General features: G+C 34.6%; 1 pseudogene; it reads left to right on the top strand.

Annotated features, from left to right (window-relative positions):
* The first annotated feature begins 82 nt into the window (after window positions 1–82).
* LOC105308987 lies at window positions 83–826 on the top strand (annotated as a pseudogene).
* The last annotated feature ends 5,483 nt before the right edge of the window (window positions 827–6,309 follow it).

Below are 6,309 nucleotides of genomic sequence, written 5' to 3'. Positions count from 1 at the left end.
AAGGAAGTTTATTTCTTTTTTCTACAATGGAAGAAAATAAAATTTGGATTGTTTTTCTCCTATTAAAAATATAATAGAGTGGCGACAACGAGAGGATGAATAACAAATTCGACACACTGAAAGATGATGACAGCAGGGACCATGATCAGAATAAAGAAAAGAGCACACAGAAAGATGGTGAGAAGGAAAAAATGAAAGGATACAAGAGTCAGAGCAGCAGCAAGAGGAGAGCTGTTGTCTCTGGACCAGCAGAGCATCCCTTGCAGTACAACTACACTTTCTGGTACCCCAGGAGAACCCTCGGCTGTCACATCAGCTCACAGAGCTATGAGCAGAATATTAAACAGATTGGCACCTGTGCTTCTATGGAACAGTTCTGGAGGTTTTACAGCCACATAGTATGTCCTGGGGACTTGACAGGCCACAGTGACTTCCATTTTTTCAAAGGAAGAATTAAACTCATGTGGGAGAATGATGCAAATGAAAATGGTAGCAAGTGGATTATTTGGTTCTGAAAGGGCTTGGCATCCTGTTGCTGGGAGACTCTCATCCTGGCCTTGTTGGGGGAACAGTTCATGGTTGGGGAGGAGATCTGTGGGGCTCTGTCCAGTTTCAGGAGGACATTATTTCCATGTGGAATAAGACTGCCAGTGACCAAGCCACCACAGCCCGAATCTGAGATACGCTTCGGCGAGTGCTTAACCTACCTCCCAACATCATTATAGAATAAAAAACCCACATTGACAGCATCAAAATGCCAAGCAGGCTGGGCACCCAAAGCCTCCTTTTACAGACCCTCTGGAAGCCCTGGTTCAATGTGCCATGACCCTCTTCCTCTCTGGATGGCACCGTCATTGAAACTGGCATCACTGGAGTCTCTTGTTCTGTTGGCATGCTACCTGGAGGATCCTTCTGCCCTGGATAAGATGGATTGAAGCACATTTTGCGTTTTAAGAACAGGCTGACATGCAGCAGCTACAATAGCAGCTGAGATCACTTAATAAATGGTGCTAAACTAAAAAAATATATATGATAATAGTTTTTCTTTAATCTTAAATATTGACAATATGTGATTTTGGTTCTCGACAAACTCACAAACCCAAGTAAAAAATGGGCAAAGGATTAGGATAGACATTTTTCCAAAGGAGATATACAAATGGCTAATAAGCACATGAAAACATGTGTACCATCATTAGTCATCAGGGAAATGAAAATCAAAACCACAAAAAAAGAGGAATCCCAGAGTCACAAAGAATGCTAAATTTAAAAGAAATAAAGAGTTTACCAAATCTAATGGCCCTTCCCCTTTCATAAGTGCGTAAACTGACGTCATATGTGGCTTGCACAAGAATATAAATGGTGTTATAAGAAAAAGCACACTATATATACAATGGGATATTATTCACCCATTTTTTTTTAAAAAAAAAGGAAATTCTACCATTGGCAACAACACGAATGGACCTTGAAAGTGAAAAAGTCAGGCAGAGAAAGATAAATACTGTATGATCTCATTTACGTGTGAAATCTAAAACAAACAACCCCTGCCCCCAAAGTCATGGAAAAAGATATCAGATTTGTAGTTACCAAAGGAGGGGGGTGAAAGGTGGGGAAATTGGATGAAGATACAAATTTCTGGTTATAAGATAAATAAGTGTTGGGATGTAATATACAACACAATGGCTGCAGTTAGCAATGCTGCATGGTATATTGGCTAGTTGTGAAGAGAGTAAATCATAAGAGCTCTTTTTACACGTAAAAAATACATTTTTTTTGCATTTATATGAGATGATGGATGTTAACTAAATTTATTGTGATAATCACCTTAAACAATGCTATATATCAATTATATGTCAATAAAACTGGGGGAGGGGGGAGAAAAAGCACACTAGAATTAAAATCAGGAGACCAAATACTATTCCTGCTTTACCTCGACCAAACACTCTGATTTGCGTGGCACTTTCCTTTGAGTTTTTATATGTATTTATTACATCTTTGTGTGTGTGTGTGTGTGTGTGTGTGTGTGTGTGTGTGTATTCCTGCTAACAAAAGCAATTTATTTTTATTTCAAAAATTTAACTGTTGGTAGAATATATAAAGAAGAAAATACATAGAGATCCTTCACATTAAGGATCTTTATTTCTTTACATAAAATACATAACATTATTTCTTTACATAAAATATGTAAAGATCTTTCTGCTAGAGAAATAAACACTCTTAATGATTTCGTGTCCATTCCCCCATATGTTTTATGCCTATTTAGTTTAGTCTTTTGCAATAATTGTATAGTGTTATATTGTCTGAATGCATCATATTTTATTTAACCAGTTCCCTTACTAATGGATTTTTGGGGACAGTGTTATTCCATTATAACTGGAAGTAAAAATCCTAATATATATGTTCTGGGGTGCTTGTGTAAATATTTCTGTATGGGGAATCCTTAGAAGTGAAATTCCAGAATTAGAAAGTATGCACATTTAAATTTTAATATTAATTGTTAAATTGACCTTCAAATATGTTGTATCAATATATACTCACACTTGCAGTGTATTAGACTGTCGGTTTCTATTTCCGTTAGTTTGTTTTAAGGAACACAAAAACAATGAGAGAAAATTATTTAAGATTAGGCTCATGTAGTCTTAGGCCACCGTACTTTATATAAAAAAATTATTGTCCCAAAAGAGCAATATTATAGCTGCTTGTACTCAGGACAAGCAGATAGAACAAATGTACCTTCTTGGACATTTCATTGATTTCTGAGATGCCTCAGCATTATCAGAACGGAAAAATAGAATAGTATTTACCTTAATGGTTTCACATTAAGAGAGTGAGAAAAGGATAAAGTCAAAATGTATCATTATTGTTTACTTTTGGAGGGGGGTTCATTTTCAATTATAACACTTTGTCTTAAGATCGACAGTACATTATTGAGAATAATGTAATATAAAAAAATCAGTTCCCAAAAGTGACAATCTATTTTCTTCACCTGATAGGTGTTTGAAAATATCCAAATTTGTGTTTTGGAAAACTAATTAAATGGCAAATTTGGGTAACAAAAATGTATGCTTTTAAAAATCACTTCTTTAAACGCTTACAACACTGCCGACATTTGTACAATTTTTGTATTAAATAATGTACAATATATTAATTAATAGCGAATACTAGGGAGTACTAACTCAGCCTTAAGTTAAGTGCTTTATAAGCATTATGTCATTTAATCCTTACGGTAACCCTATGAGGTAAGTACTGTTATCGCCCTCATTTCCAGATTCAAATACATAATTTTTTTCCCCTGATAAAACACTTTAAGCATAGTCACAAATATAGATGCTTTATAATGATTTGTAATGCTGAAAGTACCTTAAAGCTCATCTTCCTCCTATTACTCCCTTCTCCTTCAGAAAGGGAGACCGTTAACAGTTTTCCTTTTCCTCCCTTGGGTACTGTGAGGATTAAACCATTAGCACAAAAATAGGATATATAACCCAGTCTTCATTTACTTGAAAATGAAGGGGAGAATTTTAAACATGTTGGTGGATCTTCTCAGTGGCGGTGAGCCTAGGAGGTGGAAAACTGCCCACAGGGTCGCCCTCCATCTTAATGCCCACGTGGGCAGAATGTGACTCTGCTCTTCTAAAGTTTTCTTGACACAGAAGAGGGTCTCAACAAGCCCTAAACAAGCAGCAAAAGTAGATCTTTGGTGCCTATGGATAAGCCACCATGGGAGAATTTACCTCACTGATGAATTATTGTTGGATAATTGATGAGTTGCATTATAATGTGAGAGCGATGTACAGTAAAATCAAAATTACATGTGGCAGAGAAGAAATCCATGTAGAAAAAGAAGCTTGCAAATTGTAGTAGGTACATGCTGGGCACTACATGAGCAATAACTCTAGAGGTTTGTAAAAGAAAGAATGGCATTGTTGAGAGAAAGGAAGAGAAGAGAGAAATGGATGTGAATGCGCAAAGAGGGATTAACATTCATTACACTTCAGTACAAAAGTATATTGTGTTTGTATTGAAATATCAATTCTGAACGATATTTCATGTGCACCTCAGTCTACTCATAACAAGAGTGTTGTCCTTGGAGAAGTTTCAGAAAGTAAGCAGTTAGAGGAAAGATGATAATGAAGTGGCTTTGATGAAATTTGATCAAAAGTAATGAAAGAGATGAAGAGGTGGTGAGTCATCTGTGCAGCAGAACCTAAGGGAAAGAGCATTAGATATTATTGGTGTAATATTTGGTATTTAATGCCTTTATAAATTAGAGTCTATCTATGTCTGCCATTCTTCCTCCATTTGAACAGTTATAGTTTATTAAACTCTGTTTCTGAACAAAATATTAAGAGTGGCCAGTCATGCTTTTATCTGAGAAAAAGATTATCTAGAAATGAATATCTAGAAAGGAATATCTAGAAATGAATTTCTGGGAAAGGAATATCTAGAAATGAATTTCTGGGCTTTAGGTTTCCTGTCCCTCTTTTCAAAGCCTTTAATTGCTTTCTGTCAAACTGGGAAGTTAATCTGGAATGTTTTCAGGATGCTCAAGTTCCTGCAAGCTTTATACCTAAAGCAGATTCACAGTTGTGCAGAGAACAACCTTTGAAGTTACCATGCTTTGCTAGTATCTCAAATGTTTTGCTTTGATCTCTAGGCACCATTTTTTTCTAGAAACCTTTCTTGTGATTGTTGTATTTCCTGTCACCAAGTATTTTAAATCTATAATGTCAATATTTCTTATGAACCAAAGGTGACAAATATGAGCAAATATTTTGCCAATTGTATTGCCTTTGGTAGTATAAAGATAAGAGAAACAATATCACTGAAGCCATGTCATTGCTTTTAAACTCTCGTTATTATTGATTTTGATTTAATAATAACATTATATTTCTTTCTATTTTTAGCTTCTGGTATTTGAATAAGAAAGGTGAAGTCATTTGTAAACATTATGTGAAATGAGAAACAAGCAGAAAAAACAATTCAATTTCTTGATGAATTTCATTCTTTTATTTGTTATATGCATGGGTTTTGAGAAGTTTTTATTAAAATATTTTATACCTTTAATATATGTTTAATATTTAATGAAATACTTAATAATTATATGGAATATGAGGTTGTATTTATAAAATGTGATGGGGAAGCCAGAAAAGTCAAGACAAAGAGAGAAAAGAAGAAAAGGAGAAAAAAATTTAACAAGGGAAGATGGAAGTGAAAGAGAAAAGAACCATAATCGCAAAGAACCTAAAAGAAAAAGAAACGAGAAAAGTAGACAAAAGAAATGCAGGGAGGTAAAAAATAAAAAGGATAAACATAAAGTAATTATTCTCTATAAATCTTTCACTCTTGTTGCTATTACTTCAAAATACATGTACATACTTATTTAAATAAATGCCTTTATTTCCTGAGTACTCACAGTACTAAGAAAGAGTGGTCCTGAATGCCTTTCTTTTCCGTTATTATATTTTAAGGGAAAGAGGCTTTTAAAAGTGGTCTTTATTTCTCAATGTTCTTGAATGCAAGGATAACGTAGTGTGGCTATTATTTATGGTTAAAAAAAAGCATTGCTTGTGTAGATTTTCCTATGCTGATATTTGCTGTTAAGGTGTTCAATATCTGTTTATTCTGAAAGATAATTGAATAGCTTAAGGGATACTTTAGCTCCACCAGTGAAAGGTGCTAAAAATGATGAATAAATTAATATTATAAATTAATATTTATAAAGTGCAGATTCATGTCTATAAAAGCCATTTCTATCTTAAGTCAAATTACTCTCTGAAAAACTGATATCTAACTCTTCCAGAGGACAATGAATACATTTGGGGTTAGAACTTATAACACTGCATTAAGAGAATGTATGATAATCAAGAGTCCCTAATCTTGATATAAACATTTTTAGTGTACTTTTTATGTTTTGAATTCAGCTATACTACCAGGACCACCTTACGATTATAGATACTATGTTAGCAGTTAAACTCAGCCTACTGTATTTACTTCCACCTATCTGGACAATAGCTTTTTTAGTCCATTACATACCTTGAGCATACACATGGGCTATAATATGTACATATAGGCACATGGTGTCTGGCAGAGCACACAAAATGTCTTTAAAATGAGCATTAGCACCGGGATTTGCATCTCAATTTAAGTTGCTTTTTCAAGGTTTTCTCTTTGTATGATGGCGGCCTTTTGAATATCAGCCAAGTATTCTCAGGGTAACCTATGTCAGGCTTGTAAAGTTTTGCTCTTCTTGTTCTCTACCTGTGTGTTGGCGCATTGTGTTATGTTTGAGCAGCAGAAGTTGCTAGGGAC

The sequence above is a fragment of the Pteropus vampyrus genome, unplaced genomic scaffold, assembly GCF_000151845.1.
Source record: "Pteropus vampyrus isolate Shadow unplaced genomic scaffold, Pvam_2.0 Scaffold15, whole genome shotgun sequence".
NCBI classification, from domain to species: Eukaryota; Metazoa; Chordata; class Mammalia; order Chiroptera; family Pteropodidae; genus Pteropus; species Pteropus vampyrus.
Note: the sequence above shows the minus strand (reverse complement) of the source record. Positions and strands in the feature narration are given on the sequence as shown.